General features: G+C 46.4%; 1 protein-coding gene across 1 annotated transcript in view; it reads right to left on the minus strand.

The window, feature by feature from the left end:
• LOC126481741 (puratrophin-1-like) overlaps positions 1-23,822 on the minus strand; it is a 728,422-nt gene that overhangs the window by 72,870 nt on the left and 631,730 nt on the right. The gene's annotated exons all lie outside the window — the stretch shown is intronic.

Below are 23,822 nucleotides of genomic sequence, written 5' to 3' on the forward strand. Positions count from 1 at the left end.
TCTAGGTTAAATTGAAACATGACAGTTTTGGCGGTGTGCTGGCGAATCCAATGAACGTGATGTCATGAGACACTATAATTCTTATTATAGTGCTCAAGTTACACGTACTGCATTTCGATGAGTCTTTTACGCCCGCCATTTTGATGGCATCGTGGCGCAAATCCGACGCCTGGTATCGTTGGCTTCAGTTAACCGTAATATTTCACTTTAGCATCTGGTTGACAACAGGCTCATTAGAATGACAGTCATTATTTACTGTACACCTTTCTTTAACGTTGATCAATCTATCGATATGCACTTTACTTATTTACCATGAAAGGGATAGTAAGAAAACTAATCCACAATTTTCTGTGACTTATGTTTTGATAAAACGTTTCCATTGTGTGTATAAACATCCGTATTGGACATAAATTTATAGTAGATCCTTTTTGCCTTGTAATGTCATTCAAAATCACACGTGGAACTAAAAGTGGAAATACCGAAACAATGAAATGTGTATTTGGCCTTTTTTGTTCTGCAGATCCTTTCTGGGGAATTCGGCCATGTGGTACAAGTATTTTTATTTGAAGCCGCTTCGGCAACTTGCGCGTCGATGATGATGATGATGAACTGCTGATGCGGACAACACAAACACCCAGCCCGGGTGGAGAAAAACCTCCGAGATGGGCGTGACTCGAACCCGGGACTCCGTGATCGAACATCAGCAAGGCTAGCCACAAGACCACGTGCTGGTAGAAATACCGAAGAAGCTATCTCGATCGATAAGAACCTTCACACGAGTCAAATGCGTTCACGTTCACTCTCCACTCATTGCTGTCTTCCGAGGTGCAGTACACAATCCTGGCTCTGAGAAGTGGCAATTTAGCTCATTTGGAATAGCCTTGCCGGGAGCTGTTTGTTGCACCGGCGATAACACAATACGAAACACAAAGAAACTATTTTCTGTGCTAAGCGCAACATAACGCCTACAGCGGTTTCAACAGCGGCTTTGGTTCTCAGTTAACTAAAAATGGTGAAGGTTTCTCTGAAGAACCAATGTGGCATTTTCGCGGGTAAATTAAGGAAAAGTATTAATTTTGCGGACCTCAGCAAGTGTGAGTCCAACTTTTCATTAACAGGCTCTTAGTTTCCAGAATGAGATTTCACTCTGCAGCGGAGTGTGAGCTATATGAAACTTCCTGGCAGATTAAAACTGTGTGCCGGACCGAGACTCGAATTCGGGACCTTTGTCTTTCGCGGGCAAGTACTCTACCATCTGAGCTATCCAAGCACGACTCACGCCCCGTCCTCACAGCTTTACTTCTGCCAGGTTCGCAGGAGAGCTTCTGTAAAGGTTGGAAGGTAGGAGACGAGGTACTGGCAGAAGTAAAGCTGTGAGGACGGGGCGTGAGTCGTGCTTGGGTAGTTCAGATGGTAGAGCATTTGCCCACGAAAGGCAAAGGTCCCGAGTTCGAGTCTCGGTCCGGCACACAGTTTTAATCTGCCAGGAAGTTTCAGGCTCTTAGTTTTTCTATTAAAAATGAAATTCCTCCAGCTGTACTTAAGATTTAATATTTATTTGGCTACTAGTTTCGACATTGCGTCAACGCCATCTTCAGGTCACGCCTGAAGATGGCGTTGACGCAACGTCGATACTAGTAGCCAAATAAATATGAAATCTTCAGTACAGCTGGAGGAGTTTCATTTTTAATAAAAATTACACCAGCTGATGTCCCACCATCATCCAATTTAAATATGGATGTACGAGGATCTTAGTTTTTCGCCGATGCGCTGTCTCACACGACGCAGAGTGGTATTTACATTCTGTCTAAAGATAGGTAAAGCTGAAATCAGGCCTTCTTAGATGCATAACGCCATTCTCAGCAATCTTCGTGCTACAGTGTCTTGTTCGAGAAGCTAGACAAGAAATAAAATAGAGAGTTTTTGTTTTATATGAGCCACTAACGGTGAAATATCTGTGGCTCTATAAAATTTGTCGCTGTTTGCTGTGCTAGCGCTCACAGCCGTAGCTATCGTCGCCCAATACAGGCAGCTCGCAAACTTGCACCGAACGGCAAGGTGCGCCCACTTGTGCGCCGTCAGTGTTGCGAAATGATTGGGTGCTGCTGTGACGCAGCTAATGGGCTCTTGCCAGCTGTGTAGGCGGTTTGCCAATACCCACCAGGGCCACACCGGTGGAGGTGGTCCAGGCCCACTGGTCAAATAACACACCTGACACTTATTCGAGAAAGGAGAGTGGTTGCAACCCTATTTCGACCATTTAGATTACCTTGGTTTTCCCCAATTTTGGGAGAGGTGATCACCACCTGGAATGCCTCGTATTTTCGTAACTGATAATTATACATGTCCGCCTCCGCAACTGGGTGGTAAGCATGTCCGATTTTCCTTTACAGGAGTACTCTAACGGCGACCTGTCAGCCTCGTGATGCCAAATGAGGAGCGATCTCAATTAGCATTAGGTGCTCCAAAGTCTGGAAAGCTAACAAGGGCCGGAGAGAGTTGTGCTGACCTCGTGCACCTCCATACCGCATCCGAATGAAGCAAATGGCAGAGGACGACATGGCAGCGTCTGGGCACCGAATGGACCATCTGGCCCAAAGCGCGGATCTCATCAGCCGTAGGAGAATACTACTGAATAGGAGGGCAGTGCAAAATTTGCCTTCCCATTCCGCACAAAGCAACTGTATGAAACAGGGAACTAGTCACAAAGAACGATACACACTGAAGAGCCAAAGACACTGGTACACCTGCCTAATGTCGTGTAGGGCCCCCACGAGCACGAAGAAGTGCCGCAACACGACGTGGCATGGACTCGACTGATGTCTGAAGTAGTGCTGGAGAGAATTGATACATGAATCCTGCAGGGCTGCCCATAAACCCGCAAGAGTACGAGGGGGTGGAGATCTTTTCTAAACATCACGTTGCAAGGCATCCCAGATTTTCTCAATAACGTTCATGGCTCAATTGGCTCTGAGCACTTAACATCTGAGGTCATCAGTCCACTAGAACTACTTAAACCTAACTAACCTAAGGACATCACACAACACCCAGTCATCACGAAGCAGAGAAAATCCCTGAACCCGCCGGGAATCGAACCTGGGAACCCGGGCGCGGGAAGCGAGAACGCTACCGCACGATCTGTCATCAAAGGTACACGAGTGGGCCTTCGGCTCCGAAAGCCCACATCGATGATATTTCGTTGAATGGTTCGCAAGCTGATACTTGTTGATGGCCCAGCATTGAAATCCGCAGCAGTTTGCGGAAGGGTTGCACTTCTGTCATGTTGAACGATACCCGTTCTTGTAGGATCTTTTTCCGGCAGCAGCGATGTCGGAGATTTGATGTTTTACCGGATTCCTGATATTCACCGTACACTCGTGAAATAGTCGAATAGTCGTACGGGAAAATCTCCACTTCATCGCTACCTTGGAGGTGGTGTGTCCCATCGCTCGTGCGCCGACTGTAACACCACGTTCAAACTCACATAAATCTTGATAACCTGTCAGTGTAGCAGGAGTAGCCGATCTAACAACTACGCCAGACACTTCTCTCATATGGGCATTGCCGACCGCGGCGCCGTCTTCTGTCTGCTTACATATCTCTGTATTTGAATACGGATGCCCATACCAGTTCATTTGGCGCTTCATGTAAGTGTTACTTCTCCACCAAGACGAATCCAGAATTGATAAGACGCATCGTGAAAGTAAAAGAGAAGGTTACACAATGAAAGTTGCAAACAAGATTAGTGGGAAAAACAGTTTACAGAAACCGTCATTTGTCGAAGAAACGGTATACAACGAAATATCGAATATTCGATGACATTTACATCCTGAGCTGTATAATTCACTGTGTTTTCTCAGGTAATATCTTCGTTATGAGTAATTTAATTGGAACTGTAGTGTAATATCAGATACAGGATGATGCTAAGACGCGAACAAATGTATAGCGACGGAAAGAGTGACTGAAAACATTATCTGGACTCCAACTTATAAGCGGCTTTGCTTCGAATCGTTTTCTCAGTACGAAAATACTTCTTACGTAAGGTCACGACGACCGCTTTGAGTGTGATGATCAGATGAGATGGATATAGTGAACAATTCTGGTAATCTTTTCTGTAACGGTTGCTATGACAAACCGTTGTACATCTGGCTAAAATTGCGTAAAAGTCATAAGTCACTTCCACATGCTCGAAAGCGAATGATATAATTTCATGTACTGCATCTTCTAGACCCATTACTAATGAAAGCACTCGGATGCCGTTATCATCATAATACTGATTATCACGCAAACCATAACATTAGGAAATTTACTGAGGATCATTCAGTTAATTCCTACCCACGAAGTTGAAAAGAATTAAATGTAAGAACCAATTCACTGATTTATAATTAAGGAAATAATAACTACCACAGGAAAGAATGCTGCGCAAAGCATGAAAGAGAAAGTGTTACGTCATGATGAAGCAACAGAGTTGAGCTGTTCACAAACCACCCATTGCTCTTAATTGCCGAGGAGGAGGAGAGAGATTATCCTTCCTGTCGAGAACTTGCGCCTGCGGCTTCCGCTTCGCTGCAACACAAAGGGGGCAGGCGGCTAGTCGGGGTACGATCCGACTCGCTTTCGTAGACGCAGCTTTTTGCGCCGATGCTTCACGTCTCGGGGTCTGCTATAGCGAAGAGCAGGTCCCTCAACAAACTGAGGCGCGTGTATTCAAGCGCGAGAGTATACGGCATAATGATCTGAAGAGAAGTTTTGGCAAAATAATTTCAGCAAAGGTAACGTGTGCCCAAAACTGATTCAACATCACATATCAGTACTGACAGGAACACCCTTATGTTGAGGTGGCCTCATCTCTGGTAACTATATTCAGGATATCTGGAATAGACAAGGGTTATGATTGCTATACAAAACAGTATTTTTTTTTCTCCGAACACGTGGATAGGCTAGTGAACAGCTGGGCTCTGAGAAGTATGCTACATCAGACACTTCAGTCAAAGCCAGGAGATAAACTCTAATTCCCGCTCGATTTCCCAGCTGGGAAGCAGACATGCAGTTGTCAACGAAATCAGTACAAATTAAAGCTTGTGTGATTCGCTCTTCAGACAAGAGTATGATCAGCGGCTAACAGCTCGGGATTTACTACAAATGTTAATCACACAATTAGAATGTTTTCTTTGCTGATCAAACGCTAAACTTGAGTTCACTCTTTCTCCTTGGTCGGTCACTCTAAACTTTAACAATAACAGTCACTAAAGAGATTGAGTGTAGTTTTATATTTATCTTTAAGATTTAAGCACTCAACTGTATTACACATTTACGAGCATAAAATTTGTTTCTCACTCTGATCTGTAAGAATGTTGACAGTCGTGCAACCACCTTGAAGTCACATTAATTACTACAGCCAGAAAGTTTCTTACCTCATCATGACGTATCTTCAGCCAATGATAAGCAGGTTAGGCAATGTTACTGGCACATTTTTATATCTAAGACCTCAATGCACTGAAGACATACTGTTATTACTAGAATGCTTAAACATCTATATGGGTTAAAAAAAAAGAAGTCTTCTGTTATCGAATTGCGATCTAGAGCCAGTTACGGTGATCACCAATTAGTTACTCAGCTTCGAAATTCAGTATCATCAGTAAATAAGCATACACCTAGGGTTTCTTTATTTACGGCAACAACTTCGGAAAAGTGTGTATGGCCGAACCAGGCGGACATGCGCGCTTATCATAACAAGCACCCACTGCCAGGTGCCGGAAACAGCAGCGACTCGGTTCGTGTTGACGATATGCGGCGGATACAAACAAAGACTCAGCGGCTCGACGACATTCGCCTGGGAACTTTGCATCGAGGCCCCGAGAAAGCAGGATGTTTCCTAAGTTACGGCCCTCTTCAATTGGTTCACTACTGAAACGTTTCGTAAATTTGGCGACCAACGTTCTCGTATACAAGGAGGAGCTTCATGAAATCTTTGTGAAGTGTTCATTTTGCGTACTGAATTTGTTGGTTTCATGTGTAAGTAGGCTGTTTAGGTTTTTATATTGGTAACGCCACGTAGCGCTCTGTATGAAAATCACTGGCTCTGCTGTGTGCAGTCTGTGGCTGGTTTGCATTGTTGTTGGCTATTGTAGTGTTGGGCAGTTGGCTGTTAACAGCGCGTAGCGTTGCGCAGTTGGAGGTGAGCCGCCAGTAGTGGTGGAAGTGGGGAGAGAAATGGCGGAGTTTTGAAATTTGTAAGACTGGATGTCATGAACTGCTATATATATTATGACTTTTGAACACTATTAAGGTAAATACATTGTTTGTTCTCTATCAAAATCTTTCATCTGCTAACTATGCCTATCAGTAGTTAGTGCCTTCAGTAGTTTGAATCTTTTATTTAGCTGGCAGTAGTGGCGTTCGCTGTATTGCAGTAGCTTGAGTAACGAAGATTTTTGTGAGGTAAGTGATTTGTGAAAGGTGTAGGTTAGTGTTAGTCAGGGCCATTCTTTTGTAGGGATTATTGAAAGTCAGATTTCGTTGCGCTAAAAAATATTGGCTGTCAGTTTAGTGCTGATCAGAATAGGTAAAGAGCGAAATGTCTGAGTACGTTCAGTTTTGCTCAGCTGTTTGAAAATCAAATAACGTAAGGGATTTACCAGCACAGTAATTCACTAATTTTTCTAAGGGGACGTTACATACATGTTCTTCCGGCTTGTCCTCTGTGAACTACAAATCAATAGTGATAACTCTCAAAGTACTGGTTTGCGTGAAGAAAGATACATAACTCTTCGATTCCTTCCAGCATTATCAATTGGATCTTTGATTTTACGTACCCATCGGAAAGTCGCACCGTATAACAATGTGACTTGTCGGTTATTATGTACTTTTTTCTCATTAAAATACAGACAAAGGGTGGGTAGCACGTGTTCTACGTTGCAAGAAGTAGAATCAGTAGTAAGACGAGGAAAATAAAGAGTAGGAGTTGCAAGCGTTGTCATCTGTAGAGGTCGTCGCGGAGAAGTGCTCGAATAACAGAGCAAACTCTTAAATCAGATTAGCGTGACAACTACTTACGGCAGTTAATAGGCCGTGCTCCGGCTAATAGCGTTCCGAACTCGTGAGGGGAGCTGCTAACGAAGTTTGCTTCCTTACAAATGTTTGCCCTCATCCGCTTTACATGCGGCGCCTCCAGACTTTGCCCCCCATTTCCTGCCAGGCAGGAAATCGTCCTTCAGACAATATGGCCGTCGCTACTGTCAACAGGCAGCAAGGCGCGATGGGTTCCTGGAGGACAACAGGAGCGTGGCTCAGAAATGAGAACGCCGGGTAAATTCTCTGCACGACGGGAAAAGAGCATGCGGCGTGCCGCTGAGTCCGTCACAGTGGCTTTTTTCCGAGAGGTCGTAAAAGTGAGTTGCAAGTTTTTCGATTAAAGATGCAAGCCTACTTTGGATTTTGTGGAGCAAGACCCCGATACAAGAATAGGAGCCGTTTCAATTAAACTTAAGGCGTCGTACCCTGTCTGCCTGACATCCAAGAACTTTACCTGCTGTATTTGTGTGTTATTCAGCTTTTTATTATGTGGCGCTACCACCACGACTGGAAATTATTTCAGTCATTCCACTGTTATTCAATTAAAGTCTTCCCTGCTGTCTTCGAATTTTACATAGTTGAAGAAGCAATTTGTCTAGACGCTTCTGTTTCAAGAGAGTTTATTCCTCAGGGTGTTTCATAACCTTTGCATCAAACGTGTACAGGTCACGAGATGCGGAACAACTTTTGTTAGAGACAAAGTGTTCGCTGATGTTTCCCAGTGATGCTAGGCGCTCTTTTGTATTGGTTATGCCACTGAGAGTTGACAGAGCGTAATCGCCTTGTGTATTGCCTATAATCCAGTCATCTGCTCCGTATGAATGGGAGTAGACCCAGCAAATTTAAAGTTCCTGATTTGCTGGTAAGATATCCTTCTCCACTTAGAGACAATTGTTTTTAAGGTTTTCTTGTTGAATGTCACTCTGTAAGTTTACTTGGGTAATTAGTATGCACCTAGTTCGGTGAAATCTCGTCGTCACTGGAAGCATCAGCGAATATTTTTTCTCTAGCCAAAGTTGCTCCTCCTGACGTGATCCACCAGTCTTACAAGTTTGGTGCAAAGAATTTGAAACACCCTGTATAGTTCCTTCCGTGATTCGCCAATAGACTGACCCGTGTCATGAACAAATAAATACTTGGACGTAAGTTACACGACTGCTTCTCGCCTTCTTTAATCTCCCCAGTTAGGGCCTATATGGTTGCGATTTTTCTGAACCATACCAATTTTGATTTAAAGTGATGTTGATGCATCGAAAAGAGTATGAATGACAACGTATTAGCAACCAGTATTAAAAATTGGTCTGTTGTAATGAGAGAGGTTTCCTTTGAAAATCTTTGCTGTCTTGTGGAGTTTCTAGGATGTATACGATAATATCATAAACGTGAAATAAATAATATGTATGAACCGTGAGAATCAAGATCAAAATTACATCACTCGTTATAATTACACAAATTTTAAAACAATCTCACTACAACACGTTTGTAAATCAGACTAAAAAGTATAAATTAATTTCTCCGACCCTTATATGGATTCCTAATCCCATACTTCTAAAAATTTGTGATTGTGAATTTTTGACAGCTGTGAAAATACTAGTAACATTCAAAGAGAAAATCGTGGGGCACAAGCAGTACATACAAGTACATGCAAGTCTAGTTCACCTCCTTATTATTATCCACTGGATGCACCCCAAGTTTTTCTTTCTAAATCTTCCAGGTATTTTGTTAAAAATTCGCAGTCACAAAATTTCAGGACTATCTGTACAGAGTTAGGAATCTGTATGGGGCTAGGAGAAATTATTTTATTCTTTTCAGTCTGATTTTAAAATGTGTTATATTAAACACGTATTTTTTAATTTAAATATTGTTTTCTGGTTTTTAGTCCATTGTATGAAATTTCTCGCCGGCCGGTGTTGTCGAGCGGTTCTAGGCGCTTCAGTCTGGAACCGCGCGACCGCTACGGTCGCAGATTCGAATCCTGCCTCGGGCATGGATGTGTGTGATGTCCTTAGGTTAGTTAGGTTTAAGTAGTTGTAAGTTCTAGGGGACTGATGACCTCAGATGTTAAGTCCCATAGTGCTCAGAGCCATTTGTATCATTTTGTAATTTCTCAAGGTATTTTAAGCATTTTGATTTGAATATAATTATAAATATATTAGATTTTTACCTGCAGTTTTGCCGGTCTACGTTTATGCCACATATATTGCACACCCTTCACCTGCCTCTGTCCATTTCCTCCGCTATCCTCCCCCCCCCCCCCCTCCTCCTCTTTGCTTAGCTGTGCATGTCCCCTTGCATACTGCCTGAAACACATTCCGATACTACCCACACAGCACAATGATCCTGCAGGGCAGCCGAGATGTTAGGCATTTCCAACATTTTCCACGCCCATCCCCAATCACACTGAAGAGCCCGACAAAAAAGGTTAATATTGCACTTTCATCCAGTTCTCAGCTACATTTAAAATTTCAAGTCTCCTACCACATTGGGAAGTTAGTTTAAATCAGTTGCAAAATTTGTTACTTTTGAATACATTCTGGGAGTGACAGTGATCAACGTGTTACAAATATTTACTATTAAAAACATTCTTGATCACAATTTATTTATCACGGTGACCAGTTTCGACCACCACTGTGGTCATCTTCAGACCAATGAGTAAGAACCTCGGCCCGCATCTCGTGGTCGTGCTGTAGCGTTCTCGCTTCCCACGCCCGGGTTCCTGGGTTCGATTCCCGGCGGGGTCAGGGATTTTCTCTGCCTCGTGATGGCTGGGTGTTGTGTGCTGTCCTTAGGTTAGTTAGGTTTAAGTAGTTCTAAGTTCTAGGGGACTGATGACCATAGATGTTAAGTCCCATAGTGCTCAGAGCCATTTGAACCATTTTTTGAGTAAGAACCTCCTCCTTCTGGAGAATCACTACTAGTGAGTAGTGAGTAGGTTCTTACTCATTGGTCTGAAGATGACCACAGTAGTGGTCGAAACCGGTGAGTAGTGATTCTCCAGCAGAAGGAGGTTCTTACTCATCGGTCTGCAGATGACCACAGTAGTGGTCAAAAGCAGTCACCGTAATAAATAAATTGTTCTCAAGACTGTTTTTAATAGTAAATATTTGCAAAATTTGTACTGAACAGACAGACAGGCAGGAAAGCGATCTAATAAAAACGCATTAAAAAAGATATCGTTGTTGCACAGGCGTCAAGTTTAACCCGATGGCAGGATTGACGAAACTTTTGTAAGCGAATGAGGGCATTGGTAACGGCGAAAAATGTGTCAGTCTGCTGTGATACTCTCAATTCGCGTCGTGATGGCTCAGGCTGGAGTGATCTAATGCGAGTGTATTAGCTGCATAACTTTCTTTTTCCTTTTACAAATCACATTCACAAATAACAACACCACAGCCGCGGCAGTCACTACCTGGTACACCGTGCTGGCATACACTACTGGGCCATTAAAATTGCTACACCAAGAAGAAATGCAGATGATAAACGGGTATTCATTGGACAAATGTATTACACTGGAACTGAAATCTGATTACATTTTCACACAATTTGGATGCATATATCCTGAGAAATCAGTACCCAGAACAACCACCTCTGGCCATAATAACATCCTTGATACGCCTGGGCATTGAGGCAAACAGAGCTTGGATGGCGTGTACAGGTACAGCTGCTCATGCAGCTTCAACACGATACCACAGTTCATGAAGAGTAGTGACTGGCGAATTGTGACGAGCCGGTTGCTAGGCCACCATTGACCAGACGTTTTCAATTGGTGAGAGATCTGGAGAATGTACTGGCCAGGGCAGCAGTCGAACATTTTCTGTATCCAGAAAGGCCCATACACGACCTGCAACATGCGGTCGTGGATTATCCTGCTGAAATGTAGGGTTTCGCAGGGATCAAATGAAGGGTAGAGCCACGGGTCGTAACACATCTGAAATGTTACGTCCACTGTTCAAAGTGCCGTCAATGCGAACAAGAGGTGACCGAGACGAGTAACTAATGGCACCCCATACCATCGCGCCAGGTGATACGCAAGTATGGCGATGACGAATACACGCTTCCAATGTGCGTTCACCGCGATGTCGCCAAAAACGGATGCAACCATCATGGAGCTGTAAACAGAACCTGGATTCATCCGAAAAAATGACGTTTTCCCATTCGTGCACCCAGGTTCGTCGTCGAGTACACCATCGGAGGCGCTCCTGTCTTTGATGCAGCGTCAAGGGTAACCGTAGCTATGGTCCCCGAGCTGATAGTCCATGCTGCTGCAAACGTCGTCGAACTGTTCGTGGAAATGGTTGTTGTCTTGGAAACGTCCCCATCTGTTGACTCAGGGACCGAGACGTGGCTGCACGACCCGCTACAGCCATGCGGATAAGATGCCTGTCATCTCGACTGCTAGTGACACGAGGCCGTTGCGATCCAGCACGGCGTTCCGTATTACCCTCCTGAACGCACCGATTCCATATTCCGCTAATAGTCATTGGATCTCGAGCAACGCGAGCAGCAGTGTCACGATACGATAAACCGCAATCGCGATAGGCTACAATCCGACCTTTATCAAAGTCGGAAACGTTATGGTGCGCATTTCTGCTCCTTACACGAGGCATAACAAGAACGTTTCACCAGCCAACGCCGGTCAACTGCTGTTTGTGTATGAGGAATCGGTTGGAAACTTTCCTCATGTCAACACGTTGTAGGTGTCGCCACCGGCGCTAACCTTGTGTGAATGCTCTGAAAAGCAAATCATTTGCATATCACAGCATCTCCTTCCTGTCGGTTAAATTTCGCGTCTGTAGCACGTCATCTTCGTGGTGTAGCAATTTTAATGGCCAGTAGTGTACTTTCTTCAAAAATATAGCTTTTAAGTTCAGCTGTAACACGTGGGGCAAGTTCGACGCAGTCTGCGTAATTAAGTCTCGTAACTCTCACCGTGCTAAGTGCAAATTTTTCGTGTGGAACGTCAACGAGAAAATGTGGAAACGTCGCGTTACGGCTGTGGAATGCGGGCTGGAGTTATGACGGCGAGTCACGCTGCTGCCCTGTACTGGCAGTGGAGGGGGCTTCAGAAAAGCGGTGACCACGCGCACCGGCATCGCCGCGTCACCCGGCAAGCACGCGCCGCCGCTGCTATCCTTAACGGGCGCATAAAGCGGCAGTAACGGCCGACCGTGCCGTCCTTCGAGTGTCGCCGAGGCAGCGCTGCACGTAACACAGGCTGTCGCGCAGCGCGCTGCTGTAAGGGGCGGGGTCCTCTGCGGGCAGAGGGTCCTCACACGGCGTTAATCAGGCCATTGAGCCGGCGGCGGTGCGTGCACGCACGTGCGTAGGGCGCTGGAGACGGTGCAGGGTGCGGGCTAATTAGAGACCCACAAACAAGCGCTGATTATAATCAGCCTTCTGCCGCGCTCATCTCGGTTCCATTAGCCGTAAAGCCGCACTTCGACAACATTAACGCGGGCTGTTTTTAGACCGGCTTTTAACTTTTACAGAAGCACGTTCCCTTTGAGTCAGCCGTGACCTGTCATAGCCAAACCACATGGGCAACCCACTGCTCTTTGTACTACGAATTAAAACTTGGTCACGAAGCAAACCGAGCGAGGTGGCGCAGTGGTTAGCACACTGGACTCGCATTCGGTAGGACGACGGTTCCATCCCGCGTCCAGCCATCCTCATTTAGGTTTTCCGTGATTTCCCTAACTCGCTCCAGGCAAATGCCGGGATGGCTCCTTTGAAAGGGCACGGCCGACTTCCTTCTCCGTCCTTCCCTAATCCGCACGAGACCGATGACCTCGCTGTTTGGTCTCCTTCCCCAAACAACCCAACCCAACCCTCACGAACCAACAGAAGTCGGCCGCTGTGGCCGAGTGGTTCTAGGCGCTTCAGTCCGGAACCGCGCTGCTGCTACTGTCGCCGGTTCGAATCCTGCCTCGGGCATGGATGTGCGTGATGTCTTTAGGTTAGTTAGTAGGGGACTGATGAACTCGTATGTTAGCTCCCATAGTGCTTTGAGCCATTTTTTAAAGCAATAGAAGCATCCTGATCAAAAAAAAAATGTTCAAATATGTGTGAAATCTAATGGGACTAAACTGCTAAGGTCATCATTCCCTAAGCTTACACAATACGTAACATAAATTATCCTAAGGACAAACACACACACCGATGCCAGAGGGAGGACTCGAACCTCCGCCGGGACCAGCCGCACAGTCCACGACTGCAGCGCCTTAGCATCCTGATCATCAATACAGAACTTCTAACCAGCGTTACAACTGGGAATCTTAAAATTTAGTACGGGGTCGGAAGTGAACCTTGTGGGTGTAGGTTAACAGCCGTCGACAAGAACGAATTGCGGGCAGCAGATGGCCTAACTGGAGTCTGGAATGATAGCTTGGTGACGTCAGCGGTTGATTACAGTGACAGAGAACGAACAGGTGTACTATCAGGAAGATGCACCAATCATTCAACAAAAAAGAAAAAAAAAACGGAAACTTTTAAAAGAATCTATTACAAGAATAGAATACAACTCTTATTTATGTTTGGACATAATCAACGTAAAGTTTTGCCAGAGCTGGTCAGGTTTCTCAGTTTCCATGTCCAAAGAATTCTTGGCGGCGTGTGAAATTCGAAATTTATAGTAAGGTCTTATGGGACCAAACTGCTGACGTCATCGGTCCCTAAGCTTACCACTACTTAATCTATCTTAAACTAACTGACGCTAAGGACGACACATACACCCATGCCCGAGGGAGGACTCGAACCTCCGACGTGGGGAGCCTGCGGACCGTGACAAGACGCCTCTGACCGCGCGGCTAACCCGCGGAGCTAGGGGCGCGTGTGAGTAACCAGTTCTGCACTGCTTCCTGGCAGATTAAAACTGTGTGCCGTACCGAGACTCGAACTCGGGATCTTTGCCTTTCGCGGGCAAGTGCTCTACCATCTGAGCTACCCAAGCACGACTCACGCCCCGTCCTCACAACTTTACTTCCACCAGTACCTCGTCTCCTACGTTCCAAACTTCACAGAAGCTCTCCTGCGAACCTTGCAGAACTAACACTCCTGAAAGAAAGGATAATGCGGAGACATGGCTTAGCGACAGCCTGGGGAATGTTTCCAGAATGAGATTTTCACTCTGCAGCGGAGTGTGCGCTCATATGAAACTTCCTGGCAGATTAAAACTGTGTGCCGGACCGAGACTCGAACTCGGGATCTTTGCCTTTCGCAGGCAAGTGCTCTACCATTTGAGCTACCCAAGCACGACTCACGGCCCCCTCCTCACAGCTTAACTTCTGCCAGTACCTCGTCTCCTACCTTCCAAACTTCACAGAAGCTCCCGAGTTCGAGTCTCGGTCCGGCACACAGTTTTAGACTGCCAGGAAGTTTCATATCAGCGCACATTCCGCTGCAGAGTGAAAATCTCATTCTGGAATGTGGTGTACGTAAATTATATATAAAATCAGCTTGCTTTAAGAAAAAAATGTGTTGTATTACTTGTTGAGCGACCCTCATACGTTGCCTGTCACGCCTGGCCGCTGTATATCTCACTTTGGAGGACGTGAGCGGTGAAAGGGATTCTGCTGACGGTTCGGCTGTGGTGCACCTGCCACATGGGCGGACACACCCGCGGCTAATCTGAGAGCTGTCAGAACGTGCGCCAACAGCTGTGCGGCAGATAGCGAGTACAATGGGCGCCGCGCGCCGCTGGGGGCGGCCTTTGTCGCACTTCTCCTGCCGGCACGTGCGTGGCCGAGCCGCAGCTGCTGGCCGTAGACAGCTGGGGCTCCGGGAATCGCCAACGGTCCCATAGCTCGTGAAACCTCCTTCCATCCAACAGCAGCCTGCCAGCGAAACACTAGAGCCATTAAGCGATGTACACGACGAGTCTTCTTCACCGAGCGAGGTGGCGCAGTGGTTAGCACACTGGACTCGCATTCGGGAGGACGACGGTTCAATCCCGTCTCCGGCCATCCAGATTTAGGTTTTCCGTGATTTCCCTAAATCGTTTCAGGCAAATGCCGGGATGGCTCCTTTGAAAGGGCACGGCCGATTTCCTTCCCACTCCTTCCCTAACCCGAGCTTGCGCTCCGTCTCTAATGACCTCGTTGTCGACGGGACGTTAAACACTAACCCCCACGACGAGTCTTCGTCACGTGACCGTCACAGGGCCCACGGAAGACATCGGAAGGATTAATGAAAAAGTCGAGGAATTGCAGTGAAGAGTTTCGTGACTTGGTCCACTGCGACACCTCACGTGTCGATTCGGTACGCAACCAGGATGAATGCCGGACATTTGCCACACCGGACATTTTCCACGCCGGACATTTGCCACACTTGCCCCTTCGCCAGGTAGCTTGAGTAGCGATCCCTCAGGTAAGGGACGCCCTTCCTCGTACTTCTTCTGTCCGCTTTGAAACCGCTGTCTCCACATCTTACTCGATACAAGCAGTACGTAAGGGACCTTCTTCTTCGACATCTTGGCCAAATACAGAGCTTCTTTTCCGAAACCGAAATATTTATAACTTTTGGGAAACGAAAACAATACCGACGATTATGTCAGTATGTAATTAGTTCTGCCGGGTATAAATACAGATCCCTCTGTCTGTATGGTAGCTTCCATTCGCGCTCACTGATTGCGATAGAAACAGTCCATTGCCGTGGGAGCAACAGGAAAGGAACGATGTAAAGTGAATGCGAATGTACGCTAATCATTTCTTTTTGATCACTGCATTTGTGCCTACTTTAATTACTACAACTGCATGCCCAAAAGACAACAAGGAAAGAAGAAATGGGTATGTGAATGTGTGACAAACATTAGTTAATAAAGTGTAGCCGGACAATGTTCAGAACATGACTGAAAATACGTTCACTAAATAGAGGTAAGAACACCTATGATTGACATGTCATCTAAAGTCGACGTACAATTTTAAAATGTTAGAAATAAGGAAATGAAGTAATACAGAATGCTATGCTTGTAACGTACGTTGTTGTTCTACATTGTTTAGCTCTGGTATTTACAGGGTCACAGAGAGAGCATCCTAGGTTTTGGAGGGATAAGCCTTAATTGTAATGATCTGCACTACAACGTAAACAAGAAGCACAACTTAAGGAAAAATAATGTAATATCTGTTCCAGCTCACAAGCGACATTGAAGCAGATAGTTCCTCTGACATAGTATGAGCAGAGGTTATATTCGACAACCTGAATAAATTAATAACTGGCTCCTTTTACCGACCCCCGGTCTCAAATGGAACAGTTGCTGAACAGTTCAAAGAAAACTTGAGTCTCATCACAAATATGTACCCTACTCATACAATTATAGTTGGCAGTGACTTCAATCTACCTTCCGTATGCTGACAAAAATACATTTTCAGACCCTACTGTAGATAGAAAACAACTTCCGTCATTGTTCTAAATGCTTTTTTCAAAATTATTTTGAACAATTAGTTCACGAGGCCATTCAAATTGTAAATGGTTACGAAAACACACTTCACGTGTTAGCCACAAATAATCCTGAGCATCACGACGGATACAGGGATTAGTGAGCACACAGTCGTAGCGAGGCTCAATTCCGTAACAAAGAAATTCACCAAAACTAAACGCGAAATATATCTATTTATAAAAGCAGCTAAAAATTCGGTTGACGTCTTCGTAAGAGACAGTCTCCAATCCTTCCAAACTATGTAAGTGAAGACCACATGTGGCTTAAGTTCAAAGAAATAGTATCAACAGCACTTGAGAGATTCATACCAAATAAATTAATAAGAGACGGAACTGATCCCCCATGGTACACAAAACACGACAGAAAGCTGCTGCAGGAGCACCGAAAAAGGCACGTATAATTTAGACGAACGCAAAATCTCCAAGATTGGCGAAGTTTTACTGAGGCTCGAAATTTGGTGCGGATTTCAATGCGAGATGCATTTAATAGTTTCCGCAACGAAACTCTCTCTAGAAATGTGGTGGAAAATCCAAAGAGATGCTGGTTCTATGTTAAGTAAACCAGCAGAAAGGCTCAGTAAACGATGAGGAGGAGGAGGGGGGGGGGGGAGGGGGGAGACAAGGGACCCAACCCTTCGGAGCAGGTAAAATCGTGGCAAATGTCCGGCGGGCGTGGCAAATGTCTGCACACCACCAGGGTTGCCGAGGGTCTTGCCTCGTTTAATACATCGTTGCCAGTACCTGGATGGGGAACGGGGAACGGCCTGGCACCAAGTGCCGTTGGCTGCTTTGCCCTCGCGGCAAAGGGGAGGAACGCTGGTGACCTGAAGTTCTTGGTCATCAGACTTCGCGCCAATGACCTGGATTAGATTCCAAATCTCTCTCATGAAATGAGGGCATTTGAAACTGTTGAGAGTGATCTGTCGCCTGATAGAAATGTTAAGACTGGCAGCTCTCTCTGTACTATTCGAGGGGAGGAGGCTGTGTGCCGTCGCCGCATTTCATCCTATCCCTTTCCTCATCATCGTCCAAAACAAACACAACATCACACCGTAAAGACCCATTAGCGTCATCTTGTAAAGCTTACTTTAAAGCGATATCGGTAAATCGTAATATGGTGCAATATGGCACAACACATACTGCCTGGGTAGAAGACAGTGGTGGTGCTGACATGACCATTTGCGGCGTCACAAACCTCCTGGAAACAGCGTCCTCGCTTGCTGTTGGCTGAACAATGTTCGACCATCTAAGGTGACCACGAGGTTTCCGAGACTGCTAGCGGCTAAAACGCTCGAGACAGAAGCTCGCTTGTGGTGGGATAGGCACATGGGTGGTACGAATTTTAAATCGCTGAATTATGTCGAACTTGACGAAAGCTGAAAAAGTACTTGATCCTGGCCTGCGCCCGAATGTTTCCAATAAAGAACCGCGGCCGGGAACCAAGTGTAGTGGCGTACGATTAGCAAGACTGTAAAATGCTGTTGATCTGTTATGATTCACGAGTGTCAAGCACTCCATGGTGTGGTGTTGTTCTTCTTGTGGTCTTCAGTCCTGAGACTGGTCTGATGTAGCTCTCCATGCTACTCTATCCTGTGCAAGCTTCTTCATCTCCTAGTACCTACTGCAACCTATATCCTTCTGAATCTGCTTAGTGTATTCATCTCTTGGTATCCCTCTACGATTTTTACGCTCCACGCTGCCCTCCAATACTAAACTGGTGATCCCTTGATGCCTCAAAACATGTCCTACCAACCGATCAAGTTGTGCCACAAACTCCTTTTTTCCCCAATTCTATTCAATACCTCCCCATTAGTTATCTGATCTACCCATCTAATCTTCAGCATTCTTCTGTAGCACCACATTTCGAAAGTTTCTGTTCTCTTCTAGTCCAAACTATTTATCGTCCATGTTTCACTTCCATACATGGCTACACTCCATACAAATACTTTCAGAAACGACTTCCTGTCATTTAAATCTATACTCGATGTTAACAAATTTTTCTTCTTCAGAAACGCTTTTCTTGACATTTCCAGCGTACATTTTATATCCTCCCTACTTCGATCATCATCAGTAATTTTGCTCCCCAAATAGCAAAACTCCTTTACTACTTCAAGTGTCTCATTCGCTAATCTAATTCCCTTAGAACTACTTAAACCTAACTAACCTAAGGACCTCACACACATCATGGCCGAGGCAGGATTCGAACCTGCGACCGTAGCGGTCGCGCGCTTCCAGACTGAAGCGCCTAGAACCGCAGTGATGTATGGAGGAGATGTTACAATATGAAGGTGTTTTTCGTGGATAGAGTATGGCGTCCGTAATGCACTTGGGAAACCACTAAATGGAGAAGGATATGAACGCATTTTACAGCTTATGTAACTTGAAGGATGAGGGGAGAGAAAGGAAATGAAAGCTGCATCGGAACTTTATGCGGAATGAGCGGCGAAGAGTGAAAATGTGTGTCGGACCAGGGTTCGAACACAGGAACTCCTGCTTACTAGGAAGCTGCGTTAACTACTGCACTATCCAGACCCGACTTAATTCGACTACATTCCATTATCCTCGTTTTGCTTTTGTTGATGTTCATCTTATATCCTCCTTTCAAGACAGTGTCCACTGCGTTCAACTGCTCTTCCAAGTCCTTTGCTGTCTCTGACAGAATTACAATGTCATCGGCGAACCTCAAAGCCATTGTGTGTAATATTTGTAAAATTAATAGTGCTGTGGCAAGAAGCACAGCATAGAAAAAAAAGGCGTCTCTTGGAACAAATTTTATGTACTTTTTACCGAAAGGGAGTTACGGATTTTCCTGCGATTCTCACCGTTACAGCACCACATCTACCGAGCGTTATTTTATGCAGCGAGAGGGATATCTTTAGGAGAAACCAGGCAAGAGAACTAGAACATTTGCTATGTGTGAAACAAACTACTGAGACACGTCTTATTCATACTGGACATGATGTAACCTATACATATCAGACACACTTACACACACAAGTCTCATACTTCGCGAAGGAAGAGTGTCATCGGTGCAGCTGGAATGTGTGTGCGGGATAACTGGCTATCGTATTTTGGGACTAGTCTTCTTTCCACGTCGCCTAACAGACCAGAACTACCGACGTTCCTTGCGGGTGACTTTGCATCCCCTCCTGCAAAAAGAGCCATTCATGATTCGAAGGCTGCTACATGATGGTGCCCCAGCCCAGTTCGCCGTTAACGTCGGAGACATCTCAATCGTGTCTTCCCTGGTCGATGGATCGGACGAGAGGGTTGAGGTGCACGGCCTGCTCATTCATCGGATCTCAACCCTTTCGGTTTATGGTTACGAAGCCATCTCAACAGCATCGTGTGTGCCGAGCCGATTCCAGGCGTGGAGACACTGGAGCAGCGTATTGATGCTGCCTATGACACTGTTGGCATGTGGCCTGGCCGATGTGAACGTGTGAGACAGCTACGGCGTATACACGTATGCGCTGAGGCACGTGGAAACCATTTTCAGCACATATTGTAACTGTGACTGCAGGGTACAGCGCGTATTACACCTCAGTCTCTGGAACAATGTATGATTGAATAAATGGTCTCTGAAGTGTTGGCAGAAGAGCCAACACCGTGTTGCTAGAGGAGGCCGAAATGCACGCGTTTAAGCTCACGCAGACTGGCGTGAGGTCTGGAACAGTTAAAGGAGTTGAGTCTAGTAAATAAAGTACGTAGTTGATGTAATACTTAACTTTAATCCACAATTGGTGTACATCGCTCTTGACGGTACATGTTATAACCTCAATATAAACTGGTAATGGCGCCTTGCTAGGTCGTAGCAAATGACGTAGCTGAAGGCTATGCTAACTATCGTCTCGGCAAATGAGAGCGTATTTGTCAGTGTAGCATCGCTAGCAAAGTCGGCTGTACAACTGGGGCGAGTGCTAGGAAGTCTCTCTAGACCTGCCGTGTGGCGGGGCTCGGTCTGCAATCACTGACAGTGGCGACACACGGGTCCGACGTATACTAATGGACCGCGGCCGATTTAAAGGCTACCACCTAGCAAGTGTGGTGTCTGGCGGTGACACCACAGTCTCTAGCATGGAAACCATGCGATCTGGGTATAGTTTCGTTATTCCTTTTTTGTTCCGTATTCTCTCGTCGATCAATCCGTAGAATTTGTACACGGTGAAAAAAAATGACGCCGTATATCGTTATTTTCTGAGGTATCGATATCGTTGTCCTCGATGGTGAGTGTTTATCGGAGGCGAGGGTATCATTTGGAGTGCCCCAGGGAAGTGTGGTAGGTCCGCTGTTATTTTCTATGTACATTAATGATGTTTTGGATAGGATGGATAGCATTGTGCGATGATGCTGTGGTGTACGGAAAGGTGTCGTCGTTGAGTGACTGTAGGAGGATACAAGATGACTTGAACAGGATTTGTGATTGGTGCAAAGAATGGCAGCTAACTCTAAATATAGATAAATGTAAATTAATGCAGATGAATAGGAAAAAGAATCCCGTAATGTTTGAATACACCATTAGTAGGGTAGCGCTTGACACAGTCACGTCGATTAAATATTTGGGCGTAACATTGCAGAGCGATATGAAGTGGGACAAGCATGTAATGGCAGTTGTGGGGAAGGCGGATAGTCGTCTTCGGTCCGTTGGTAGAATTTTGGGAAGATGCGGTTCATCTGTAAAGGAGACCGCTTATAAAACACTAATAGGACCTATTCTTGAGTACTGCTCGAGCGTTTGGGATCCCTATCAGGTCAGATTGAGGGAGGACATAGAAGCAATTCAGAGGCGAGCTGCTAGATTTGTTACTGGTAGGTTTGATCATCACGCGAGTGTTACGGAAATGCTTCAGGAACTCGGGTGGGAGTCTCTAGAGGAAAGGAGGCGTTCTTTCCGTGAATCGCTACTGAGGAAATTTAGAGAACCAGCATTTGAGGGTGACTGCAGTACAATTTTACTGCCGCCAACTCACATTTCGCGGAAAGACCACCAAGATAAGAGAGATTAGGGCTCGTACAGAGGCATATAGGCGGTCATTTTTCCCTCGTTCTGTTTGGGAGTGGAACAGGGAGAGAAGATGCTAGTTGTGCTACGAGGTACCCTCCGCTACGCACCGCATGGTGGATTGCGGAGTATGTATGTAGATGTAGATATATCGATAGATTATGAACAGCCCCAGTTTGTACCCGATATACGCTCGGCATCCCGGGATGCGCGAGACTCACTACCAGCTGGGGCCATCAGTTAGCCCGATTTTCCCCTACGTGTAGACATCTCTGTGTGTTTGTGGTGCGTCGAGCGCGGGCCCTTTGAGGCCAGCTTGTGCGTGTGCGATGTGTGAAGCGCCGTGTGCGGGGCATCGCGAGTGGAGTCACGCGAGGCCCGGACTGCCGGCAGCTCCGCTCATAAATATTTCATAGCGGCCTGGGCCGGAGCAGACTGAACTGAATCTCGGCGGCCGTGTTCTGAGGGCCGCTCCGCCCCGGATGTAACCGGCCGGCAGATGGCGAGCAATGTTACGCGCCACAAAAGCGCCGCCTGCAGCCGCGCGGACTGCTACAAAGCCCCGCTGTCCGCGGCGCGGCGCAGCATCTGCGACAGCGCGCACCAGCGGCGCGGGACGCCGACACGCCGCCAGCTGCGCAGCCGAGCTCGTCGGCTGTCCTCCGTCTAGGGACCGCCGACACACCTCCGTGGCAGACACAACTCTCTTCGTATAAGAGGCCCTGAGCCGACCCGGTTTCACACCGGCTGTCTCTCCTAACCCTCTTGGGACCCAACAGTCAGTGGCCCGCCTGACGTTCACTATCAGGTAAAAAATATCTGGACAATATTCTTCTCGGGTGTGCAGCCGGATCATAAAGTCATCTTGACACAATATTTCAGCGGTCCAACTGGCCGCCATCTTCAGGTGAGAGTGCTGGTACAGGATCTCGCCGGAACTGTGATCGTGTAGCAGCACTCTCACCTGAAGATGGCGGCCAGTTGGACCGCTGAAATATTGTGTCAAGATGACGTTATGATCCGGCTGCACACCCGAGAAGAATATTATCAATTATGACGCCGGGAAAGCCTTCGTAATCACAATATCTGGACAACTACCAATGGACACTAAAGTCGGGCGTGCCCACCCTTCGTCTTTACGACGACTTGGATTCTGCCTTCAATGACATGTCTGAATGTCTGTGGACGTATGACAGCCCATTCTTCCTCAAGAGCCGACACTAGAGACTGTAGTGCTCTTGGAGGCTGGCGTCTGCAGGAAGATGTCGCTCCAGCCCATTTCGAGGTGTTCCATTGGGTTCAGGTCGGGAATCTGGGCAGGCCAGTCCATTTCAGGAATATTATTGTCCACAAACCAGTGTCTCACAGATGCCGCTTTATGACAGCGTGAATTGTCATGCTGGTACATTCATTGTCTCCCAACTGTCCCTCTGCTGTAACCAGCACACAATGCTTCGAAATGTTATGTAAACTGAACATGGAGGGTGGAGAAAGGAAAGAAATGGAAAGGAGCTAGTGATGTCAATTGCATCGGGACTTAATGCGAAATCAGCAGCAACAAGTGAAAATATGTGCCAGACCAGTATTTGAACCTGGGATCTCCTGCTTACGAGGCAGTTTCGTCAACCACTGCGCCATCCGGATACAGTATTTATCGCAAATGCACAGACCATCTCGACACGCCTCCCGGCCAACCCACATCCTCACCTAGCGCCACATATCTGCAGCCCCCATCCATGTCCTCCACGCTCGCTACTTTGAGATTCCCGCTGGAGGTCGAACGTAACAAAGCATTCGCACTGAACAGGGACTGCGGATGGGAGGGGGTAGGTTGCAGTGTGGGTCGGCTGGGAGGTGTGCCCAGGTAGTCCGCGCAGTTGCGATAAATACTGTCTCTGGATGGTGCAGTAGTTAACGCAGCTTCCTAGTAAGCAGGAGTTCCTGTGTTCGAACCCTGGTCCGACACACATTTTCACTCGTCGCCGCTCATTCCGCATAAAGTTCCGATGCAGCTGACATCAATAGTTCCTTCCCTTTCATTTCCTTTCTCTCCCCTCATCCTTCAAGTTACATAAGCCGTAAAATGCATTCATATCCTTCTCCATTTAGTGGTTTCCCAAGTGCATTACGGACGCCATACTCTATCCACGAAAAACACCCTCATGTTGTAACATCTCCTCCATACATCACTGCGGTTCTAGGCGCTTCAGTCTGGAACCGCGCGACCGCTACGGTCGCAGGTTCGAATCCTGCCCCGGGCATGATGTGTGTGATGTCCTTAGGTTAGTTAGGTTTAAGTAGTTCTAAGTTCTAG

Source organism: Schistocerca serialis, chromosome 5 (genome assembly GCF_023864345.2).
Source record: "Schistocerca serialis cubense isolate TAMUIC-IGC-003099 chromosome 5, iqSchSeri2.2, whole genome shotgun sequence".
Taxonomy (NCBI): Eukaryota; Metazoa; Arthropoda; class Insecta; order Orthoptera; family Acrididae; genus Schistocerca; species Schistocerca serialis.